At 44.3% G+C, this 24,584-nt stretch overlaps 1 protein-coding gene across 6 annotated transcripts in view; it reads left to right on the top strand.

Annotated features, from left to right (window-relative positions):
* Nucleotides 1–215: 215 nt before the first annotated feature.
* Nucleotides 216–24,584, top strand: part of Slc38a1 (solute carrier family 38 member 1) — a 97,278-nt gene continuing 72,909 nt past the window's right edge. Inside the window, exon 1 of one of the 6 annotated variants that reach the window (XM_041642707.1) lies at nucleotides 216–291. The gene's annotated coding sequence lies outside the window, so the exon portion shown is untranslated. The other 5 variants (XM_041642706.1, XM_041642703.1, XM_041642709.1 and 2 more) reach the window with 5 other exon arrangements.

Below are 24,584 nucleotides of genomic sequence, written 5' to 3'. Positions count from 1 at the left end.
AGACAGAGGCAGAGGGATCTGTCAGTTCAAGGCCACCCTGGGGTACACAAGATTGAATCTGTCTAAAAAGGAAACAGCTCACATGAAGGTGATCCCAGCATTTGGGAGTCCCACTCCTTTAATTCCAGGACTAGGGAGGTGGAGACAGGACCAGTATGGCTGGGTGGAGAGAGGAATATAAGATGGGAGGAGACAGATGCTCATTGCAGTCTGAGGTTTGGTGGAGACAGTTGTAACCTGAGGATGCAGTCTGAGGACAGGATCACCCATTCGGTCTGAGCACTGGTGAAGGTAAAAGGCCTCTCTAATGGTTGGCTGCTCTGCTTCTCTGATCCTTCAGCTTTTACCCCAATATCTGCCTCCAGGTTTTATTTATTAAGGCCAACTAAAATTCGTGCTATATTAGACGAATCCTGAGAGCTCTTGGGAGATCGGCACCTTCGTCAGGCATCTGTTCTAAGTTTTTGGGAACTTGTAATGGGTTGGCCAGAGGGAAAGAGAACAGGAATGGGGGTTTGCATGGAGAATTCTGGGCAGGAGGGTGGTGGCCCAGAGCAACATCTCAAACAAGAGCTGTGGCATATGGTTTGACACCGGCCAGTCACAGGGAGTAAGATCAGAGTTGAGACTCTAAAGTCATTGAGTCTGTGCTTTGGCGTCAGCAAAGAGAAGAAAAAAACAGACTAACTAGAGAGGGGTTAGCCTCGGCTCACCTGGGTGGAAGAGGGAAGACAACAAAGATAATCAGAGCATCGCAGACCACTAAGTTTGGAGACACAGTTCTCGATAGAACGTGCTATGGAGGACATTCTTGCTGCTCAGCTGGGAACTCTGGTCACATCTCCAGCTCGCCCTTGAGCTGCCACTGGAAGTCCACATCAGCCAAGGACTACATCAAGCCTCCCAGAGGCTCAGATCCTTTCTCACATAAACCCCTTTTTCATTTGTCCTCCTGCTGGGTTCCTTTCCAGCTAAAACAGAAAGGTTCAGTGGGAACAGAAGAGGCATAGACTAACTAGACACCTGGTGAGAACATTTCGGTTGGGCTGGGGTGTGTGGGGGGAGTAGCTCTGGGGTTGAGCAATGTTTAGTCACGGGTGAGGGGCTGGTTCCATCCGTAGCGAATCTAAACCAAAAGGAAACCATCCTGTTTGCCAAAACTTATCAAGGGAGTCAGCTCACATTCCGATGGAGAGGGAGGGAGCAGGACGAAGAAAGGCCCCTTTGCTCAGCCTGCTGCAGATCTCCCCACCTTGGGACAGACACTAAAGGTGGGGCAGCAATACTCCAGGCTTTGCTCCTCCCTTTTTTTTTTTTTAAAGAGCTTCCAGTGAGCTTCCTACCCAAAGGGACCAACCAAGAATGGGTTGAGCAAGGGCTCATTGCTGCTGCTCAGTGATGATCAGTGCTTAGACATAGGTGAGGCCTTGGGTGGCTGTGTGGGGTAGGAGAGGGGGAAGAAAGGCCGCAGCACCCTTTCTGTGAGCTGGCTTGGTCCGTCCATCTCTTCATCATTTTCAACAGAAATGGCTCTATCTCTTAAGGGAACATGTGGAAATGAAGGATTCAGCCAGCAAGACTTGGATGGCTGATCTTCTCAGACGAGGAACTTGGTGCTTGGGACTATTAAGGAAGTCAGAGGTGGGGGGAATGGTATGCAAACACGTATGGTCCTGTGAGTACCTGTCTGAGGGCTTGTGTGTTCTAGCGTGTCTGCTGATCCGGAGGGGCTCAAGGCTCTGACAGCCTCAGCAACGGTTGATGACGGTGGTGGCGGTGGTGGCTAGTATCACGTGGGCCTTCCTGTATGGCATTTCTAGAGAGGTTTTACAAACATTAAATAAATTTTCACAGCAACACTGTGAGCAGAAAGGGTAATAAGCTCTGCTTTGAGGACCAGGAAATCAAAGGGCCCTTGATTGAGTAACTTGACCACATACATTCCCATAACCAGTCCTAGGCAGAGCCTGGGTTTGACATCTGGTTGTCTGGTGTCGGCATTTACTTCCTTAACCAGTGTAGTCTTCCACATAGATGGAAGAGTTAGCTAAATGCTCAGTAGGAATATTGTCAGCAAGAGCAAGTGAGTGTTAGTCCCCCCCTCCCCCCCCCCGCCAGTTGACCTCTGACTTATTGAACAGATACAGAATATAAACTTGTGTCTTGGATCATGATCTTGTTATTTATCCCCACCTCACAACGAAGAAACTCAAGGTTAGGAAAGTTTACTTGCTCGCCAACACCCGTGGCTGGCGCATGGCCAGAATCAGACTTAGGCAGGGCGGCAAAGCCCACATTTTCGTCTGCTGCCCCACCCCATAGGAAAGAATGACTAACTTTCTCTTTCAGGTTCTCCCCTGAAGTCACCGAACAATTCAACATAAGCCCCCTTAACCAGAAGTTTTATTTTCTTTATATCCCACAAGTTTACTTAGCCTGCATCACAAGAATCCAGGTCTCCTGTTCAAGCAGCCACACCATGATCTCGTCTCCAAAACACTGCCTCAGGGCGTAGCCTATGCTCTCCACGTCTTTCGAATGCTGGCTTGGAGGGTATATAGGCAGCAGGAGCAGGCAGGCAGGGTCATTTCGGTTGCTTTGCTGTGTGCGTGTGGGGTGGGGAGGGGGAGTGAGACAGCACAGCTAACGCCCAGGGAAGCTAAGAGGACCCCTGAGCTCACTCTCTCAGCAGGCTACAATTTTACCCAACTTGCAAATGAAACTGCACTTTGCTCCTCTCTTGTAAAGTGTCTGATAGGAACTTTGTGAATGAGCATTAAAGTGAGGAATGATAAGACTGAATGTTCCAGAAAGATGATTTATGGATGCTTTGGCTCATTCTCCCTCTCAGATTTATAAGACTTGACAGCCAGCCAGGTGCTAAATTGTCTCCACACTCTGCCCCTCAGATTCTTCTCCTGCCCGATGACGATTGCAGTATTAGTCTCAAAGATGGTTATGAAGGCAAAACAAACAACCAGTCATCGTGACCAAGAGATGGCACAGTCCCCAGCATTTCCTTCATAGGCACACAGCCCCCTCAATCTTTTCTTCCCTCAACCCCTCCTTGCTCCCTCCCCTGTGCTCCAATTCAGTTTTATAAAGAAAGAAGGGAAAATGTAACTACTTTTCCTATGGAAGACTTAGCAGCAACCATTGTTCACTGTTCAGTAGCTGGTGTACCTTAGCCCCTCTTTTCTCTTTTCTCTCTTTTCCCTCTCCTCTTTCCTCTCCTCTCCCCTCCCTTATTCCTCTCTCTTCCTCTTCCTCTCTCTCTTTTTCTCCATATCCTTGTAAATGCTAAGCAAGTGCTTTACCCCTGCCTTCTTGTATTCCTTTTACTATACTATTTTAATAAATAATACGGGGTGGGGGTTGGGGATGGCTCCATGGTTAGGAAGACTTGCTGTTCTTGCAGAGGACGTGGGTTTGGTTGTTAGCATCCACATGGCCACTGTCTGTAACTTCAGTTCCAGGGAACACAACTCTCTCTCCTGGCCTCCAAAGGCATCGGATAAACACTCACATACATGAAAATTAAAAGAAAAAGAGAGAGAGGTTCGCTTTTTTTCTATCAAGCCTTTTAATCCTCCAAACTAACCAAACCAAAAAGACGAGACTCGTAAAACTGCCTCCTCTACTTTCGCCTGTTCACCTCACAAACTCTAGTCACGTTTCTGGAAGGAATTATCTCAGCGACTGCTACATGCTCTTGCAAATACCCATTGGATACACATTGATGATGCAGGGATTTGAAGGATCATTTTAAGGGCACGGAATAGTGGACACTATGAGTCCCTGCCTGTACCCCTTTAGAACAGTGGCTGGCCTTGCTGCAGACATTGAGGTCTCATTTCCTGCCTTCTTATGTAAGTAAGTCACGCTGAGAAAGCCACTTTGCCCAGGTCCCTCTCCCTGGGCAGCCTTCATCTGAGGTGATGTGGGAGTAAGCTGTGCGCCCCTTCTCTGTGGTGGTTGTGGAACCCTCATGGTTCCCCATGGCACCGGTCAAGGGCTTTGGTCTGTCGTATCTGAATCCAGAGTTTCCCTCTTCCTGAGGCTTACTTTCTTCCTTCCTTTCTTTACTCAAGTTTGGATCTCGAGACCACTTGCTCATAGACTTATGCTCACTTTATCTTGCTTCAGAATCTGTTTCCTGGGGAACTCAACCTGTTCCAGACACCTAATTGGTTGATTCTTTACAAAAGTCTGCAGTCAGTTAAACCAAGGCTCTCTTGATGTCATTTAGCAAGCATGAGTCATGTCTTATGTTTCCTGTAGGGTCAGAATGTTCACCATTGTAGATGTTAAGTTAGCATAGAAGGGCTTCATACTGACACTTGCTTAATACAGAAATGTAACCTACTAAAAACGGCAGTAAGTAATGGCTACGTATGTTTAGACAGCTGATTTTATGTACAATAACTTTTCTATAAATTAATTTAGGGTGGCAGTGGCATACGTCTTTAATCCCTGCACTCAAGAGGTAGAGGCAGGTGGATCTCTGTGAATTGGAGGCCAGCCTGGTCTACAGAGTGAGTTCCAGGACAGCCAGTGATACACTGAAAAACCTGTCTCAAAAAACAAAAACAAATTAAAATACTTAGGGTGAATTAATATCAGAAGTGAGCTACATTTAGCTCCATGACTCTATCAGCAAAGTTTGTACTTTTAGAAAAACAGAGAGACTACAACTCCATTTTTGATAAAGAGATTTTAGTGTTTTATATGTTTTGTTGTAAATGTTTTCTGTGTGTATTTAAATTGATTTACAGGTATAACAAAAGCTCAATTCCAGGTTTGTTTGTTTTTTTGTTGTTGTACTGGCTTAGTAATGTTTCTAAATTTATTTGGAATATTAAACAGACAAGAATAGATAAATAATATGCCCTAGTTGACATTAAACACAATTTTACATAGGCAAATTAATAAAGGCATAATTAATAAACTAGTGTGGATGATAAAAGGTTAGCTAGCAGGGGCCAGGAGAGCTGGGTCAGTAGAACCCTTCCAAAAGGAAACCACGATAGGGAAGGCACCACCACTGAGGGGAAGGGAAGTGCCCAGAGTTGGCACATAAAGGATGATTTAGAAGAAATTCATGTACAGTCTTAACTCTTACTGGATTGATTGAAGAATTAGCTAAAAGCTGGGCAGTGGTGGTGTACGTTTTTAATCCCAGTATTTGGGAGGCAGAGGCAGGCAGATCTCTGTGAGTTCTGGTCTACAGAGTGAGTTCCAGGACAGTCAGAGCAACAAAGAAATTCTGTCTCAAAAAATGGTGGTGGAGGAGGCTGGAGAGATGGCTCAGCAGTTAAGAGCACTGGCTGCTCTTTCAAAGGTCCTGAGTTCAATTCCCAACAATCACATGGTGTCTCACAACCATCTGTAATGAGATCTGGTGCCCTCTTCTGGTGTGCAGCATACATGCAGGCAGAATGCTGTATACATAATGAATAAATAAATCTTAAGAAGTAACTAAAGGAAAACAACCATGGCAGTCTGTAGCATGAATAACAGAAACTCTGAGACAGAAATTGGGGTTCAACACGAAAACCAGAAAAGCAGAGCAGCCAAGTCACCCCTACAAAGGCTGGGCAACTGAAAACTAAGCAGACTAAACCTCTCTCTCTTCCCATTTTATATTCCCTCTAATGCTGGGATTAAAGGTGTGTGTTACCATTGCCTGACATCTAGTTGCTTTAGCCTCTGGTCTTCAGGTAAGATTTATCAAAATACAAATAATATACCACTACATCCCCCCTTTTGTGTAGAATAAAAAAGAAGGCTATAAATAATATAAGGAAAACTATATATGGTAAGTACAATAACTATATATAATATATACAGGCAATGAATGTATCATCAATGTCTAGTCCATTTGTATTTGACAAATTCAGAGAAAATACTCCACATCTGTCCTATCTTGGTGGGTTCAAAGTCGTGTACCCAAGAAGCTGACCGTAGTAGTTGCTTTTCTGTTGCCGTGGTACAACACCCTAATCAAAAGCAACTTGTGGAAGGAAGGGCTTGCTTGGCTTACATGTGGCTCGTCATGGCGGTAGGGAGGTATGACTGGAATGAGTCTTTCTCTGTCCTACCAGCAAGCTCCCAAATGATGACATGGAGACTTCTCACTAATTATGAAAGCTTGACTTTAGCTTCGGCTTGTTTCTAACTAGCTCTTATAATTTAAATTAACCCATATCTGTTAATCTTCGTGCTTCCACGTGGCTTGTGACTTTTACCTGTCCTCCTGCAGGTCCTGCTCTCTCTGCGTCCACTCTTGACTCCACCTTTCTTCTTCCCTGAGACCTCTCTGTCGCCAAAACTCCTGCCTCGCTCATGGCAATTCAGCTCTTTATTAAGCCAACCACAGTGATGCATCTTCACACAGGGTAAAGGAATAGCCCACAGCATATGGCAGCTGGTGATGGGCACAGCAGCAGGAGGCTGAGAGGTCACATCTGTAACAGCAAACAGGGAGCAAAGAGAGCAAACTGGGAACAGGGAAGGCTATAAACTCTCCACGCCCACCTCTAGTGACAAACAGCACCACCAACTTGGAACCAAATGTTTCAAATGCCTGAAGCTATGGGGACATTCTCATTCAAACCACCTGACTGAGGCAGGGATACTGTCTCAAAAGCAAAAATAACCAAATAAAATTTAAAACATTCAAAAAAGCCCTAATATTGTAAAGATGGCTCAGCAACTAAGAGCACTGGCTGCTTTTCCAGAGGACCTGGATTTATTCTCAGCACCCACATGGCAGCTCATGACTGTCTGTAATTCCAGGGAATCTCTGACACCCTCTTTCAGCTTTCAGTGGTACCAGGTATGTACATTGTACACAGATATAGATGCAGGCAAGGCATTCATACACATAAAATAAAATAAAAATTAAAGAAGAAAAAACTAAAACCAACTTCGGATGAATATTATACCACTATACATCTTTTTAAGAAAGTCAGCAGTTCATTGTCATAAAGCATGTAAGCCTTGTTTTTCAGAGAGAAAAGCTGTTTTATTCAGAATCACAGACAGACACGGTGACAGTAGGAGAGACACGGGAGCAGGCAGGGAAAGTGTGGCAGCTGGGACAGAAGGCTGGTAGCCATGTTGCTTCTGCATGAAGGCGAACAGGAAGTGGCCTCGAGGTCTGACTCCAGCCATTTGCTTCCCCCATCTAGGTCCCACCTCCTAGAGTTCCCATAGCCTTGCCAGACAGAGACATCAGCTTTGGGGCAAGGGTTCAGACATGTGAGCCAATACAGGACATTACACATTCAAACCACACCACACAAAACATTTACGCTTTTAATTTCTACATGCAGGAGGCTGAGGTGGTTACATATAATATTTATACATAAGAAATAAACATAAATGGATCTTTCAGGAGAGAAAATAAGCAAAGCACTTTTTTTTTTTTTGATTTTTCGAGACAGGGTTTCTCTGTAGCTTTTTGGTTCCTGTCCTGGAACTAGCTCTTCTAGACCAGGCTGGCCTCCAACTCACAGAGATCCGCCTGCTTCTGCCTCCCGAGTGCTGGGATTAAATGTGTGCACCACCACCGCCCGGCTTGCAAAGCACTTGAAGATATAATTAATGTAAGAGTTAAAAGTCAAAATTTTAAAGTCCAAGAAAGCCAACAACAAAAGAAATAAAAATTAAATGTCAAAACTCTTTCAAGTACTAAGTTAATGAAAATGAGCAAACTTAGAACACTCAAAATGCACCTTCACGACATTATCTGTATCACTCATTAGGATTTCTGTACGGTTTTCCCAGGAAAATGTATTGTAAATGGAGATTGCACATTGGTTTCCTGGACGCCCAGACCCAAATAACCATACAGAAGCTATATTAATTATAACACTGTTTGGTCAATGACTCAGGCATATTTCTAGCTAGCTCTTACATCTTAAATTAACCCATTTCTATTCATCTATGAGCACCACAAGGCTGTGGCCTACTGGTAAGGTTCCGGCATCTGTCTCCTTCAGCAGCTACAGGGCATCTCTTTGACTCCACCTACTCCCAATCTCTTCCAGCCTTCCATAGGCCAAAGCAGTTTTATTCATTAATTATTAAAAGCAACACATATACAGAAGGGCATCCCACATCATTTTCCCTTTTCTGTCTAATTAAAAAGGGAGGTTTTAACTTTAACATAATAAAATTACATATATAAAGCAGTTATCAAGCAAGAATTAGAGTTGCAATATTTAGTCCATTTACATTCGGCAAATTAAGGAAAGTATCATTTATCCTATCTTTGTGAGTCTAAAGTTTTATATCTATCTTTTATCATAACTAAGGAGAACTATAACTATAGCTATCTGTTTTCAACTCTTCAAAGACCCCAGAAGGATATAATATCACCTAAGTAAACAGGAAGTACATTGCACGCAACTTCCAAAACTCTAGAATTGACAGAGACATCTCACTGCCTGGACAGTTACACAAAGTTCTTCTGTAATGTTGGGGCACCCACCTTCAGCCTGAAGGCCCATAGTATCTGGCAGACTTTTCAGTGAAGCAGGAAATTTGAAGATCTGTTCTACCTTGTACTAGCAAAGTTCACCGGTTGTCTTTTTCTGCATCCTGCATAATGTCTGGCAGTTTCTTCTGTGAAGCAGGAATGCTGAAGGACCGTCCTGTCCTTTGGAAAGTTCAGCATCACTTTCCTGTGGGTCCTGTATGTCTAGTTCATATAGCTCACCATCAAGCAGTTTCTTTCCCTAATGGCTAGCCTTGTCACATTGAAGGAAAATTCCATAATGAGTTTTTTTTCAATGCCCATCAACCTCTCTGAAGTAATTGGTGCTGCCAAGAGCAGACAGGTCTCACTGTTGAAGTTCTTAAAACCTCTTAAATGCCATGTTCTGTAGTGTTGAAGAGTAACTATCTAACTTAAATATATCTCAGTATACCTAGAAAACTTAACTAACATGACTACAATTTGACTATTATAAATTACTATTAATCTGTAATTTTAAATTATACATTACATTTTTAAGTGAATTGTATAAACATAATACCTTAAACAAAAGTAGAAATATACACATAACAAAATTGACCTTAAATCTGTATCAATAAACCAAAATACATACCAATGTAAAGTATTTATTTCTATATCATATTCCCCTTAAAATGAAAACAAAATTTACAAACAATCATTTTGGGAATCTAGGTGTTGTTTTTTCCAAACTACTTCCTGCTGTTTGTTGGGTGAAGTAGCTTTAGTGTTTATGGAGACTTTTGGGGGGTCTTGTTCCGTCAAACATCATTAGCCTGGAAGGAATCCACAGGTTTTCATCCTCTGTGGAAACAAAAGCAGAACTTCTTTTCCAAAGTAACATATCCTTAGACTCAAATTTTGAAGTCAATATATCTTTATGTTGGTTTAGCTTAGCAGCCTCCAGAATCAAATGTCTCTCTGCAGCCAAAAAAATTCAAAGAAAACACAATTATATACATAATTCAGACTCTCTGTATATTCCACCTTTCCATGGCTTATTTATTTTTACCCTATTACTTTTTAACATTTCTTATTATCTTTGCTCCTTTAATCTATGACTGTCTGTACTCTTGTCTATACTCTTTTTCCTCTCTCTCCCAAGTCTATGTACATTTTTAAAACACACTATGACCCATTTAGAGGTTTATTTTTGTCTGAACCTGTCTTTATTGTGCTTTATTGTGTATCTTTAATCATTTTCCCACCAGGAGCATCTTTTGTTTATTTTTAAATGCTAAGCAGGCATGGCTAGGACCAACTCCATGGCCCTGCCTGTCTGCTCCCATCCGTCCAACATGGCGGAGGAACATTTACCACCTCTGCAATGGCTCACTGCCCCAGCTCCAGGGACACAGCAGGTCTATGTCACCACTAAGCAACTTTGTAGTGCTCTGCTCACAAACCTCATTTAAGTGCTCCATAGCCAGACCTCCCAAAAGAGCCAGAGCTGTTCATGCCAGTATGAACCAGAAAACCATCTCTTAAAGAAGCCCATGCCTCTGCCTGCAGCAAGCAAACCAAGCCTATCTTGAAAAAAATGTGGCTACCAAGAAGCTGCACTTGGCTCCTGTTTTGTAGGTCTAGAATACCCCCCTTTTTTCTTAAGCTTTTTTAGGTCTTATATGGATCCATGCCCCAGACAGTGCACATTATGATGTAAACGGAGGATACACATTGGTTTCCTGGCCTTCCAAACCCAAATAATAGTACAGAAACTATATTGATTACAACACTGTTGGCCAATGTCTGAGGTGTATTTCTAGCTAGCTCTTACATCTTAAATTATCACCATGAGGCTGTGATCTACTGGTAAGTTTCCAGCTTCTGTCTTCTTTGGCAGCTACACGGCATCTCTCTGACTCCAACTTCCCACCTGACTCTACTCTGCTAAGCCATGGGCCAAAACAGCTTTACTCATTAACCAATAAAAGCAACACATATACAGAAGGGCACCTCACATCAATGTACCATACATTTTTAAAAGATCCTATATTTTAACCCTTCTGGCCTTCTCTGGCACGCACATACAATGGGTGCACACACATGTGCACACAAACACTATTATTAAAAACAGTAAATGCAAAGGGAAATGTTCTGGGGAGATAATTATCAAATGAAGAATACTGCAAAAGAGGGGCATTGGAACAAATTCTAGACTCAAGGAAATGGGTGCAGAGTGGTCAGATGGCAGGTTTTGACAGTTGGCCCTTTTCTAGCACAGAGGATGGTAAAACAATACATTTGTTTGTTTGCTAAAATAAGAACACTGAATACAGAAGCAAGGTGTCGAGCTCATTATTAAATTGATATTGCTAAGTGGTTTGTACCTGAGCCCCAGGATTTTGCCTAAACGCTAAGCACTATAATGGCAAGCAGAGACAGCAGGACGTTAACATGAAGCTCCCCTTCTGAGGCACAACAGTTAATTAGACTTCATTTACAAATGTTCATTTCCTATTGACAATGTGACTTGGAGAATGCTGGCATCAGGCCAAATAATTGTGGAAGCAAAATAGCCACATTTCCCACTTGAAGTGACTGTCGGATGGTGAAGTCCTGGGTTCACAGGAAAATTTTATATACTAAAAAACTGATAAACTACATATACTACTTTTTAAACACAGGTTGAGATTTGAGATTTCTTATTAAAAATAATCTTCCTGGCAGTGGTGGCGCACGCCTTTAATCTCAGCACTTGGGAGGCAGAGGCAGGTGGATCTCTGTGAGTTTGAGGCCAACCTGGTCTACAGAGCTGTCGGGGTCTGGTGCTAGCCTGGACCATAAATTATCTCTCTCTGGACTGGCATAGAGGTGCAGAAATAAAGACACAACTCACATGGCTTTTTCGGGAGGGAGATTTTCAGTGGTCCCTCATGAGGTCCTGAGTTCACATCCTGAAGAATTCCTCCGTTTATTCTCCAACCCGTCTTAATACCATAACTTAACTGAGGGTGAAATACATTAGCATTCTGTCTCCTAGGTAACCAGGTAAATGGCCTTTTGTCATGTCCACAACTACCTGTCTGCTCTGTGTGCTATTACAAAGAAAGGAGCAAAACATCCTGACCTTTTGTTAGGTTAGCACCAGCCTGCCTGGCAGGATATGTGACCCATCTCAGGTGTGGCCTATGGCTTGATGGCTTGGCTGCCATGCCGTATAGAAATATGGGCCTACAAAAAGCAAAACAAAATCTAGCACGCAACAGGTACTTTCAATTTTTAAAAAGTCTATTTTAGTCACATAAGATTCAAAAAAAAATAATAATAATTACAGTTCCCTGTTGTGGAATATTAGCTAAAGATGTGTTACATTCTTTTATGCTGTGGAACATTTGTTTAATGGTGCAGATGTGTTGCATTCTTTTATGTTGCGTTTGTTTAATTCTGTGAAGCTGTGTTACTTTGCCTGCCTAAAACACCTGATGGTCTAATGAAGAACTGAACGGCTAATAGCTTAGGAAGGAGAGGGATAGACAGGCTGCCAGGCAGAAAGAAAAAATAAAAGGAGAAAAAGAAGAGAAGAGGAGGAGCGAGAAAAGGAGACGGTGAGGAGGATGCCAGTCACTCAGTCACACAGACAGCTGCGGAGTAAGAAGGAAAGAAAGGTATATAGTCTAGAGAAAGGTAAAAGCACAGAGGCAAAAGGTAGGCCGGATAATTAGTTTAAAAAAGCTGGCTAGAAATAAGCCAAGCAAAGGTCAGGCATTCATAAGTCAGAATATGTCTTTGTGTATTTATTTGGGAACTGAGTGGTGGATCCCCAAAGAGCAAAGAGTAAAAACAAAACAAAAAACAACAACAACAAAAAAAAACAGCAGTTCCCAAAAGAGCTATTTGACTTGCCTATATAGACAGATAAACTTTGAGAACTAGGATAAATGTAAATTTGATAATCGGTGTGTTTTTATACATTCTTGTCTTTTGAAAAACCCGAAACATCAATAAATATAAAAAGAATTAGAGCTACATACCTGTAAAGATATTTGATTGCCCATCCATTCCGCTACCATTTACCAAGTTCCTCTTGAAGTACACAACCCAATTGAGGTTTACCGGTCTCTAAGCTGCTGTGGAGGTCAGAAGCAAGTGGATAGAGTTCATGTCAAAGACCTTCACGGAATGCTAAGGAAGAGCCAAAAAAAAACGCACTACATGGAAAATATGCCAGGACCCTTCATTATTAGTTTGATGGTTGCCTTCCCTTGGCCCACACATCAAAAGGTTATTATAACACTCAAAGTATCTTGAGGAAGGAGCAAAGAATGAGATGACATTTTGTTGGCGTATCCCTGTTCCCTCTGCTTAGCTGTGCTTCCGTGTCTTTTTACGGAGGTGAGTGGTTTTATGTATTAGATTATCTGATTTATGTAGTTTTACTTCTTGCCAAGGTGGGCATCCAGATTTTTATATTGCTCTGAGTAAATCTCACTTTGAAAGATGACCTGGGCTTAAGGAAACGAAGAACAGCAGAGTCGGCTTGTATCCCCACCCCCCAGGAGCTCTTTGGTGGCATAGTTTTGGGCATGAGAGAGAAGACAATGTCTGTTCACTCATAGAGGACAAGATATCTGTCAGAACAAATTTAGAATTAGGAAGCAAGATTTCCCCTTAATATTCCTCTCATCTGAGTGTATATTTGTAGACTAAAAATAAAACATATCTTCGGATACTGGTAGACAGTTTCTGAAATGGAGATATGGAGCCTCCATTCGGGGTCTCAAAGCTGGAAACCAATTGGCATGGTCTTTCTTAGGTAAAAGTGTCTCTCTGGGAGATCTCTTTCCAGGTGTAGCAGCCGTTAAGCCCAAGAATCCAAATGAGCAAAATCTAGAACTAGACTTGTATATTGTTCTATTGTTAAATGAAGTATATTGAATTAAATTTTTCCCACTGAAAAGTTAAACTCTGAATAACAATTAGAAATATATTATAGAGTTAGAGTAAAATATCAACAAATAAATCTAAAGCATGACATCACAGTATCTGAATTTTTAATTTTTACAAATGTCAAATGTACATGATAACTAGAAACATAAATGCATTATTGTCAATTTACATACATGTACACATTAGGATGTGCAGATGTAATCAAGACACTTTCAGTGATGAAGTGAGTTATATGGAGTATTTGGAGGGCATCTGCCCAAGACTGAGTTGATAGAGACACACGCTAACAGTTGTCAAGATGTCATTAAAGGCGGTCAGGGAGGAAGACAAATCAGAGCTATCTGGGAGGTAGAATAACTGCTTTGGCAGCATTCCTTCAAAAATGCATACTCGATCATATCTGGCACCTGGTCCTCAGCGTAGGTTAGAGTGGAGTCAGACAAGGGTCATGTCCCCAGGGGAGCCTTCTCTGGCCTCTGGGTCAAGGCTTGTCTCTCTGTTCCTCCTCTCGTTTGTGCGTTCATGGGCGGAATCTTCTGAGTAATGTCAATCTCTGCTTAACTCCAAGCTCCCTGAAGAAGCCCCAGAGCACCTGGCATTTGGTAAATGTTAGTTAAAAGAGTGAATGAACTCGATGGTGAAGAGCCAAGATTCCTCTGCTGGGTTCCTCATGCCGTTATTTCCCAGAACGGGGTTTATTGGAGAAGAGAGTTTGGAAGAAAGAAAGAAACAATAAACTCAATTCTAACGTGTTATATTTGGATGAAAACTTGGAACGCTTTATTTTAGAAGTACGTGTGCATAAATAACTGCCAGCATAGAAGCCTGGAAGACCGTCAATTTTATATCTTTCTCATTAAAATCGCCTCCTTTGTGGCTTTGAAATAGCCTTTTATGCCTCAAATACAAAATCAAGCACACCGAAAATTACTTTCTTATTTTAGGAACAATCATTTAGAATGGAAGCTCATTTTTCATACAGTTACTCTATACAAGTTATAAAAAGGATCCTTCCCCTTAAATCCTTTCTGCACAGCCCCTGGTGCAGGACAGCCCAGCCACGGCACTCTGGGAGGTGCCAGAGCATCCTGTCCCAGGAACCCAGGTTGTGCATTTGCGACTGGTTCCAGATACTCCCGGCTTTTCTTCTTGTTTGATTTCAAGATTTCTTAACTGCATTGTTACTTTTCTGGATGTCTTTTGTGACTTTCCAGCGATCATTTTCACTTCTCTGGTCTTAGATGAAGATTCTTTCTCTGTACCATGTTAACTTTGGCATCCCAGTCTGGTAGGTACGAGTGTCCACATGGGGCTAGAACTGAGAACACTCGGGCCAGCATCTTGTCTCTCCAGGCATCTCTGAGTGCTTCTGGAAGGTGTGGAGCCAGCTTCCCCCAGGCCAACCACCTGAGCATTTCATTTGAATGTCATTTATAAATTTCTTACTATATATATAGCACTAGAAGGACATTTATCAAACATACATTTTACTTTTATTTGATTCATTCCAAAGCCTGTCGTCTTCTTAACCTCTGTGCCATTGAGAATACGTCTATATATACGGTTTCCAGGATCCAGAAACTTAGAAGAGGCACACACACTGGCTAGGCTTCTCCTGCTTTTGGTCAAATCGTTTTACAACAAGAGTTATCACTTATTAGGTAGTTAACCTGTGCTGTGAGCTACTGAGACATGCACGTGCTTGTGCCACCTATTTCTATGACTGAGACCTCTGAAGCAATGAGCCGAAGTTAATCTCTCTTCCTTTAGATTGTTTTTCTCAGGTATTCTGTCCCCGTGACAAAAGCTGACGGGCGGAGTAACTGATATGGTTTCCTTTGTAAATATGAGAAAACCAAGATTGCAGAGAAACCGAGCAATGTTCAAAAGTTCACAGAGAAAGGATGCTGTGGAGCCAAGATAAAAGCTGGGGTGGGAGCATCCCTGCACTCAGGTGGTCGAGGCAGGCGAATTCCTGAGTTAGAGGCCAGCCAGTGCCACACAGAGAAACCCTGTCTCAAAAAACAAAACCAACCAACCAAACTGAAAAAACAACCAAACCCTTGGGGAAATATGGGCCCACAAAAAAGTTGTATCAATTTATAACAGTAACATTTGTAGGCCAGATGGTATGTTCAAATTAGGGACCTCTTCTACTGTTCGACTCACACGTCACACGTATATCCCGAACTTCCTTTCTCGGCGGGGAAGAGACAGAAATCTTTAATAAATAAATAAATTTTAAAAAAAGAGAGAGAAGAAAATAATAAGAAAAAAAGATGAGCTTTTATGCTGAAGGGGAGGCCTAGATCTTCTTCAGTACTCACCCTCTCGCTGTCGCAGTGGGAGGAATTTGAACCGAGCTGAGAATTTAGCGGTCTTTTCAGTATAGGGCAGACACAATAGGATGCTTTGTGCTTAAAAGTTTGCGGATTGAAAATCCATGGCCTCTGCTTATTTTTGCAAATGTACAAAATAATGGTAAATGCCATTTAGTGAGCACTTATTACACTAAGGGTAAACTTAAGTGCTTTGTAGACAGAGTCATGCGATCTCCAGATGGGCCCCTGTCTCAGGGTTTCTATTGCTGTGACAAACACCATGACACAAAACAAACAAACAAACAAAAAACAGGTTAGGGAGGAAAGAGTTTATCCAGTTTATACTTCCACATTGTTGCTCATCACTGAAAGAAGTCAGGACAGGAGCTCAAACAAGGCAGGACTCTGGAGAAGGAGCTGATGTAGAGGCCATGGAGGGGAGCTACTTACTGGCTTGTCTCACATTGCTTGCTCAGGCTGCTTTTTTTTATAGAACCCAGGACCACAAACCCAGGGTATGGCCCCTCCACCATGGACTGGGCCCTCCCCCACTGATCACTAACTGAGAAATGCCTTACAGCTGGATCTCTAGTTGGTAGGGGCGAGGGCTCGAGTTAGGCATCCGCTTGACTTCTCCGTGTTCCATGAGGAATATAAGAGTTGTCTTCAGCAATAGAGCCTCACCATCAGGTCGGCTGTGGAGAGCAACAATAGCTTTGACAATAGCCTAAGAAGTCTGGAGATGTCCAGGGAGCCCTTTGAACAACAGTTTCATTGATGTCGTCCATTCTTGGTGCTGGAAGTTTCACTTGTAGTAAAGGATGGTTAGTTGGGGCATTGTGTCCCCTGCTGTTCGGTGACGCCATTTAGATTTCTTTCACATATATGTATTAGTCAGAGTTCTCTAGAGTAACAGAACTTAAAGAATCAATCTCTCTATATATAAATTTATTAGATATCACTATTAATAATAATATTACTAATAATAAATCATATATATGTAGTATATATATGATTTATTAGAATGACTTATAGGCTATGGTTCAGCTAATCCAACAATGGCTGCCTATGAACAGCAAGTCCAAGAATCCAGTACCTGTTCAATCTGTATAAGGCTGGATGTCTCATCTGGTCTTCAGTATACACTGGAACCCTTGAGAAGTGGGCTCCAATGCAGTGGAAGGATTGAACTTGCTAGTGGGAGGAAGAGCGAGCAGGCAGAGTGAGGCTTCCTTCTTCCATGTCCTTTATACAGGCTTCCAGCAGAGAGTGTGACCCAGATTACAGGCGGGTCTTCCTACCTCAAAAGATCTGGATTAAAGATGTGTCTTCCTGCCTCAGAGATCTGGCTCAGAAGTGGAACTTTCTACTTCAAATGATTTAATTAAGCAAAAACCCCTCACAGTGTGCCCTGCCATTTTAGGGTTTTAGTTAATTTCAGATGTAGTCGAGTTGACAGCCAAAATAGCCATCACATGTATATTTTAATATGCTTCTGAAGTAGTAGGTTCCCATATGACCCTTCAAACGGCTCTTAGCGTTACTTATCCCTCCCTTACCCACTTTCTCTCCCCTTCCCCATCTAAACCTCTTGTTCTAGTCTCTCCGTAACTATACATTTATTTCCCATTCCCTTCCTCCTAGTCCTTTACTTACTATCTAACCTCTGTGGATGTATAGATGGTAGATATGCCTATCAAAAGCTAACACACACATATAAGAGAATACATACAATATTTGTCTTTTTGGGTTTGGGTTATCTCACTTAGCATCATTTTCCCCCTTAGTTCCATCCATTTACCTGAGTATTCATGACTTTTGAAAAAAAAAATTGTGCCGGGCGATGGTGGCGCACGCCTTTAATCCCAGCACTTGGGAGGCAGAGGCAGGCAGATCTCTGTGAGTTCGAGACCAGCCTGGTCTACAGAGCTAGTTCCAGGACAGGCTCCAAAGCCACAGAGAAACCCTGTCTCGAAAAACCAAAAAAAAAAAAAAATTGTGTAAATGTACCAGTTTCATTACTCATTAATTAATTAATTGTGCAAATGTACCAGTTTCATTACTCATTCTTCTGCTAGTGGGCATCTAGGCTACTATGAACAGAGCAAGCAGTGGACATGGTTGAGCAAGTGTCTGTCTTAGAATGTAGAGTCCTTTGAAACGATGCCCGAGAATGGCACAGAGGGACCTTGCGGTAGTTCTATTCTCAGCATCCTGAGGAACTGCCACGCTGGTCTTTATAGTGACTGTACAGGGTTGTACCTCACCAGCAGTGGAGAAGTGTTCGCCTTTCTGCACATCCCTGCCAGCATGAGCTGTCGTTTGTATTGTTGATCTTGGCCGTTCCTACTGGGGTAAGATGACACCTCAAAGTAGTTTTCATTCACATGTCCTGGTGGCTAAGGATGTTGAACATTTCCATAAGGGTTTCTCAGCCATCTGTGTTTCATCCTTTTAGAACTCTCTGCTCAGAAAAAATAACTTATTTATTTTATATGTGCTTCAGTGTTTGTGTGCATTGGTGTTTGTGTGAGGGTGTTGAAACCCCTGGAACTGGAGTTACAGGTCGTTGTGAGCTGCCATGTGGGTGCTGGGAATTGTACCCAGGTCCTCTGGAAGAGCAATCAGTGCTCCTAAGCGCTGAGCCATCTCTCCAACCCTGTACTCCATTTTTAGTTGGGTTATTTTTTTTTTTTGATGCCTGGTTCTGGCTTTATGTAAGTTAGATATTAACCAACTTTCTCTCGAATGTGTAACTGATAAAGATCGTTTCCCGCTCTGAAGCCTCCTACCTCTTTGTCCAAATGATGGTGTCCTTTGCCTTAGAGAGCTCTGCAGTTTCACGAAGTCCCATGGATTTATTAAAGCTGTTCTTAGTGCCTGTGCTACCAGAGTTCTGTCCGGAAAGTCTTTTCCTGGACCAATGAGTTCGAACTAGCCTCCACTTTCTCTGTTAGCAGATTCAGTATATCTGGCCTTAGAGGAAGGTGCTTGTTCTATTTGGTGTTGAATTTTGCATAAGATGAAAACTATAGATTTATTTTTATTCCCTTATATGCACTCATCCGGTTTGATGTGGATGCTGCCTTTCTTTTGGTGTGTATTTTTAGCCCTCTGCGTCAAAAATAAGGGGTCCACAGGTGTGTGAACTTAAGTCTGGGTCTTCAATGAGTCTATTTTTATGCCAATACCCTGCTGTTTTTATTAGTATAGCTCCATAAAATCAGGGAAGGTGAGACCTCCAGCAGTCTTTTATTATTCAGGATAGTTTCAGTCATCCTGGTTTTTGTTGTTGTTTCCTTATGAAACTGAAATTAGTCTTTTCAAAGAAGTTCTGCTTTCTGTCCATCAGGACAGCTTGGTAAACTCCACCAACGTGCCCTAACTACTTTAGTACCATTTTGGACAGTATGCTCAAAAAAAAAAAAAGGTAGATAAATAAGTTAGATCCCAACATCGATACCCGTGGTGCTCATAAATCTAATACAGGGCAAATGGCCCCCTAGGCCTAGAAAAAACTGGAAACAGAGGCTCTCATTTGAAATGCAATGACCTGAACCCCTCTCACCTCCTAGTTCTGTAAGCAGGGCTGTCCCAGAATCCAGGAACCTCTCAGAACCAGACATAGATAACCGTTTCGGGGCTTAAGACTTAGATGTGCCGATTACGTCTGTGTGGTCTTGGGGTAAATTCTTTAACCCTTCGTCAGGGATTAGGATAGCATTGTCCTGTTGCTGGTTTCTTAGTAAGCACACAGTGTGTGGGGAACCATCATGGCATCATTCAGAGGCCCCAAGACTACAGCAATTGGGCTAACTTGCTGACCTATTGAAAGGGGTTCAAAAAGGAAGCTTCCCCTATGACCATTTAACAGTGCCTCTGCATAACCCCAGGATGTCTCTACACAGCAACAGTCTTTCTCTGAAGCACTGACACTGATATACACCCACGCTCCCCGCACATCCCCAGTTGCAGGTGTCAACTAACATCCCCGGAGGGTATGAAGACCCACACCTAGCTGCACTGTGCTTCTAAGGACTGTTAATGGACTTGAACCAGGCCTGAGTGGGCATCCAGTCCCCACCTCTACCGACTGCCTGACTTTTGACAATATGGTCAATTTTACCTCTTCAAACCTGCTTTCTTGTTTATAGAGAGGATAATTAATACCCCACTGAAGTGTATAAAGGATGAAATGTGAATATTAAATATGAAGTGCTAAGCACAGAGGCTGGTGAGTGCAAGGAGCTGGGTTCCTAACTATTGAATTCATACAGTGATGGGTAACTGTGTCCAGGAGCTGGCAAGTTAAAATCCGAGCTAACCCAGGCAGATGCCAGCTGGACATAGAGAAGCAGTGAAAGCAAGATATGCAGAGGTAAGAAAGGTAAAAAGCCCCAAGGCAAAAGGTAGATAAAGAGAAATAGGTTAATTTAAGTTAAAAAGAACTAGCCAGAAATGAGCCTAAACTAGGCCGAGCATTCAAAACTAAGTCTCTGCATCATGATTTGGGAGCTGGTTTTGGATCAAAAGAAAAAGCCTGATACACCTCTGCATATATATTACAGCTTCCAGTGTAAAGATTTGTGCGATCCCTGTGTGTGAACAAGAGGGTCTCTGATTCCTGTGCCTTCTTTGGGCTCTTTTTTTTTTCGTCTAATTTTTTTTTTATTTTTTTTTAATTTTTCCTTCTCTTTGTCTTGTCCAACTCCAAAGTGGTAGGCTTTGTTTTATCCTATCATATTTTATTTTGTTGTATTTTTAAAAAATGAATGAGTGAAAAAAATCTGAGCTAAGAGTCTTGAGATCAGAATCTCTGAGACACAAACGAGTGTAGACCTTCCTTTAACAATGTACACCTTTCAACAGGCTTATTGAGCTGAGCCTCAGTTTACCTACTCAGTCTAATTTCCTCAAAGCTACAACCGTAACTTAAAACTACCACTTTGAACCTTTGTGTAAACTTGCAGATTATTAATGTGACGGCTAAGTTTTGCATCTGAAGAAGCAGCAGCGGGACCAAAGTGGCGCAGGTTAAAGACGTTGTGTATGCAAAAGAAACTGCCCTGTTCTGGGCTGGGCTGCCCTTTTGTTTGCAATGATGACCTTTCAGTTTTCAGGCATTTTAAAGAACACGACTCCCAGTTGCTTCTCTGGAAGCCAAGTAACTAACCACGACCATTGGAAGGGAGCAAGAATTTTAGTCACCAAGGAGCTTAAATCTTGGTTGTCCTCTCATTTTTCCCGTGAAAACTGAAAATCTGTAACCATTGCAAACCAGCCGTGACTCATGCGTTAGGAAAGCTCCAGGTAGACTCATTTTTAAATTATAATTCAACCGCCGTTTTCTTGTTTTGATGGAACAGAAAGACGGAGCTGTAATGGCTAACGTTATGTTGATGGCTAACTTTCTGTTTGAAAGTTTAAAATCTCTGTGTTTGAGAGAAGTATAAAGCAAAGCTAGACCGTCAAATGTTAAGGGCTGTTAAGGGTTAATTTTTTTTCCCTGCTGGTTCTGCATCTATGTAAACAAGCTTGCGGAGAACAAATTGTAACTTTGTACTCTTTGCCTTTATAAACCCCTGGGCAATGTGGCCCCGTGCTGCGTTCGAGAATCCCGACCCAGAGCCCGTGTCTGAATAAAAGCCTCTTCTTTGTTAAAATTTATTAATGGTCAGACTGGGGAATCTCTGAGCAAACCGGTAACAGGATCCTTCCGTGTGAGAGGGGCTCAGGCTTCCATCCTGCAAGCTCCGTATTGGTGGTGGTCTCATTGGCTGGCTCGCAGGTGGGATTTCCTGTCGCCATTTTAAGGAGAAGCGACTGTGCCTGCCAGTGCCTAGTCAGTTAAGGGGTTGCACCTCAGACAAAGAATAGGGCAGGAAGAGGAACCCGAGTCTGCTGCGGCTTGCACCCTGTTCCCCTTCCCCGGCCCACCAAGGGTAGAGTCACGTGGCTGAGGCATCAGGGCCATTGGCGCAGACCCCTTGGGTCATTGTCACACCCAGCGCCCCAAGGGGGTCCCCAGCTCTGTTCTAGGAGGACTGCAGGTGTCGTAGTGGGAGGGGAGCCCGCTGGCTCAGCACACCAGGTTTCCAAAGGTCTCCCAGCGTCCCATAGCCCGCCTCAGGGTCGCGGGGCTACCCTCACGCTGCACCCTTCCCACAATGCAACTCCGCTAGCTGCGGCCCTGGCGTACCCCAAGAGACAGCCCCCCTGCCACCGCCTGGGCGAGGGATCCGCTCCACCTCCAACCCCGAGGGTGCGGGTGCGGCAGCTGTGGCCCCAGCTGAGCCCCCGGGAGGGCGCGGGCAGGTGCTGGGCGGCGCGCAGCCTCCTTGCTCCGGCAGCATCTGTGCGCTGCTCATGCATCCGCTCGCACTGCGCTTCCTGGATGCTCGGTCTCCGCCAACCGGGGTCGCCGCGCTGTCCTACAGCCTGGGAGAGAAACACGAAGGTGCAGCGACCAGCGGCATGTGACCCACATCGTTCCGCCACAAGCAGCTCAGCTCCGTGGGCTCACGGGCAGGGAGGGATGATGGTCTGAAAGGCCGCGCTCCTGTCCCCAAACTGCAGAAGCAAAAAGGGCGACGCGCCCCGTGGTAGCCAATGAGTCAGGCTGGAGCCCCTCCGCGCCGGGCGTGTGGATGTAAGTGTGAGGTTGGCGGGCAGAGTGTGGGTGGGGGGGAACTCTGATGCAATCAGCCCGGGGAGGAGGAGAGCCGGGAGAGCTGCGGCCACGCCACTCTGCCTGAAGGTCGCGGGCAAACCCGGCCGGCCTCCGAAACCCGCCACGCGGATCCTCCCCGCCCAGCTTTGCTGACGAGGGGCCACCTTTTCCCTAGCCAGACCTTGACACAAAGAACATCTAACTGCCGGGGACGGCCTGGAAGGGCGGACACTTTGGCGGCGCCTTTCCCTTTTATTTCTCGAGGTAAGGTGCGTTCGGAGGGCAGTGGGAGCGGCGGCCGTGGAGGGAAGGGGAGGCGGCAATGCGGACAGCCTCCATGTCTCCTGGACCCGGGCAGAGCGCGGCGCTGCCTTTCACGAAGGCTGAGTCTGGTGTCCTTCCCGGAACGCAGGGACCCCAGATTGTACCGTCGCACACCGTGGCTTACTTTTTGGACTTGTTTTCATGGTGGTGGAGTGTGGCACCAGATCTGGTTCTATTTTCGAGGTTTAGGGACCAAGTATGCTGTGTGAGGGACAGGAGGTACACCGAGGAGTGAGGCAGACTACATCTCGGGACTGGCAGGGCAGCGGAGTCTCAGCCCGGCTGCCCAGCGCCGTAAGCAGGTGCACGTTTGCTGCACCTCCAGGGGCTCGGCGCCTGTCTCAGCTGGGATTAGTGGGAGGATGCTGGCAGTGACTCACTTTCCTCTCCCGCCCTGGAGGTTCTTTCCAGAATGAAGAGCCGGTGATAGGCTACTTCCTTTGCGAGAGCCCGGTCCACTGGGGCGGGAGAACAAAAGGCCACTGCTTGCGCAGGACCCGGAGCAGGGTGCCCTGGTCTCCCCTCCCCCGCACCTGGCCCCAAACATTGCGGCAAAAAGCTTTTCAACTGGCCGGCTCCACGCGGGGAGGAGAACGCTCCCGAGATCTCGTGTGGCTCGCCCTCACCCACCGGACAGTCCGGCTCTGGGCGCGGGGCTCCTCCGCACCCTAGCGAACAGCGCCCGGTTGCCGGCGCATCGCCCGTCTCTGGGTTTCGGCCCAACTGTGCTCGCACCAGACACGAGTGCATATGGCGGCAAAAGGAATTTCGCGGTAAGCGCGTCACGCCGTTGACTGCCTTTCACAAGCTGCCTCGGGCCGAGGAAGGTGGCGCTTACTCCAGCCCTTTGTGTCTCGCTCTGCGGTGTAGACCCGGGCTTTCGCTAGCCTGTTCCATCGGTGGAAAACACACTGGCTTTGGGGCTCGCGTACTAGACTCAGACGGATAGACGGTATTGTACGTGGAAGAGAGGAAACGACCCACCGCTAGGAAACGGTATGCGTTTGCAAGATTTGACACCTCCGCATGTTTTTTTTTTAACTTATAAAGCATATTATAGAGAGGGGGAAATAAATGTATGGTTTGAGGAACGCAGGGCCTGCAAGGCTGTAATTTGTCACCTTGATAGAAGAAACAGTGCTGCAACTCGTGCTTTTTCTGACGTCAGAAGGGCAACGGAAATAAAACCTGAGCTAGCTGGCCTCATTGTCAAATAACTCACCCTATAAGAAACTGGCAAGTCTCACCACCGATCTGGTATGGCCTCCCGACCTCTGCCTTCAAATGACTTAAATGACTTTGCCGTTCAGTCACTTAATCCTCAGTGTGTAGCTGAAAGCGACGGAAAAGCGGCCTAGTTTGATGAGGTATTAATCTTAACAGGGCGTTTTTTATTTCTTGTTTTTTTTCTTAATTTTTTTTAACTGGGTGCTGTGAATTTAGCGGGTGCTGTGTAGCAGGCAGCGACTAATCAGATCAAGTTCCGGCTCCTTTGCCATGTCCATTCTCACCAGGAAACAGGCTATGGATGAGTGCATTCAGAAATGCCAGGTGTTCAGACCGTGAAGAAATGAAACAGGAGGATCATGAGACCTGAGGATGCTTAAGATAAGGCCACCCATTATGAGGGGTTGTGTAAGACACGTGCCTTTCTCCCTTGATGAGGAGAAAGGATCCCCTGTCTGAATAATTAGGGGAAGACTTTCAGAAGAAATAATGCTTACTGTACCGCGGTTGACTATAATTCAGCAGATAGGTAGATCGAAAGATACTTTGGAATCCTTAAACTTTTGCTGCTTAGGGACAGTTTTACCTTGCTTCTTCAACTGATAAGCCTATGATGAGGGGAGCAGCGGTC

This window comes from Microtus oregoni, unplaced genomic scaffold (genome assembly GCF_018167655.1).
Source record: "Microtus oregoni isolate MIOR12 unplaced genomic scaffold, Mior012 000077F_ref0000221, whole genome shotgun sequence".
Lineage (NCBI taxonomy): Eukaryota > Metazoa > Chordata > Mammalia > Rodentia > Cricetidae > Microtus > Microtus oregoni.
The sequence above is the reverse complement of the archived record's forward strand: the minus strand, read 5'-3'. Positions and strand labels throughout refer to the sequence as shown.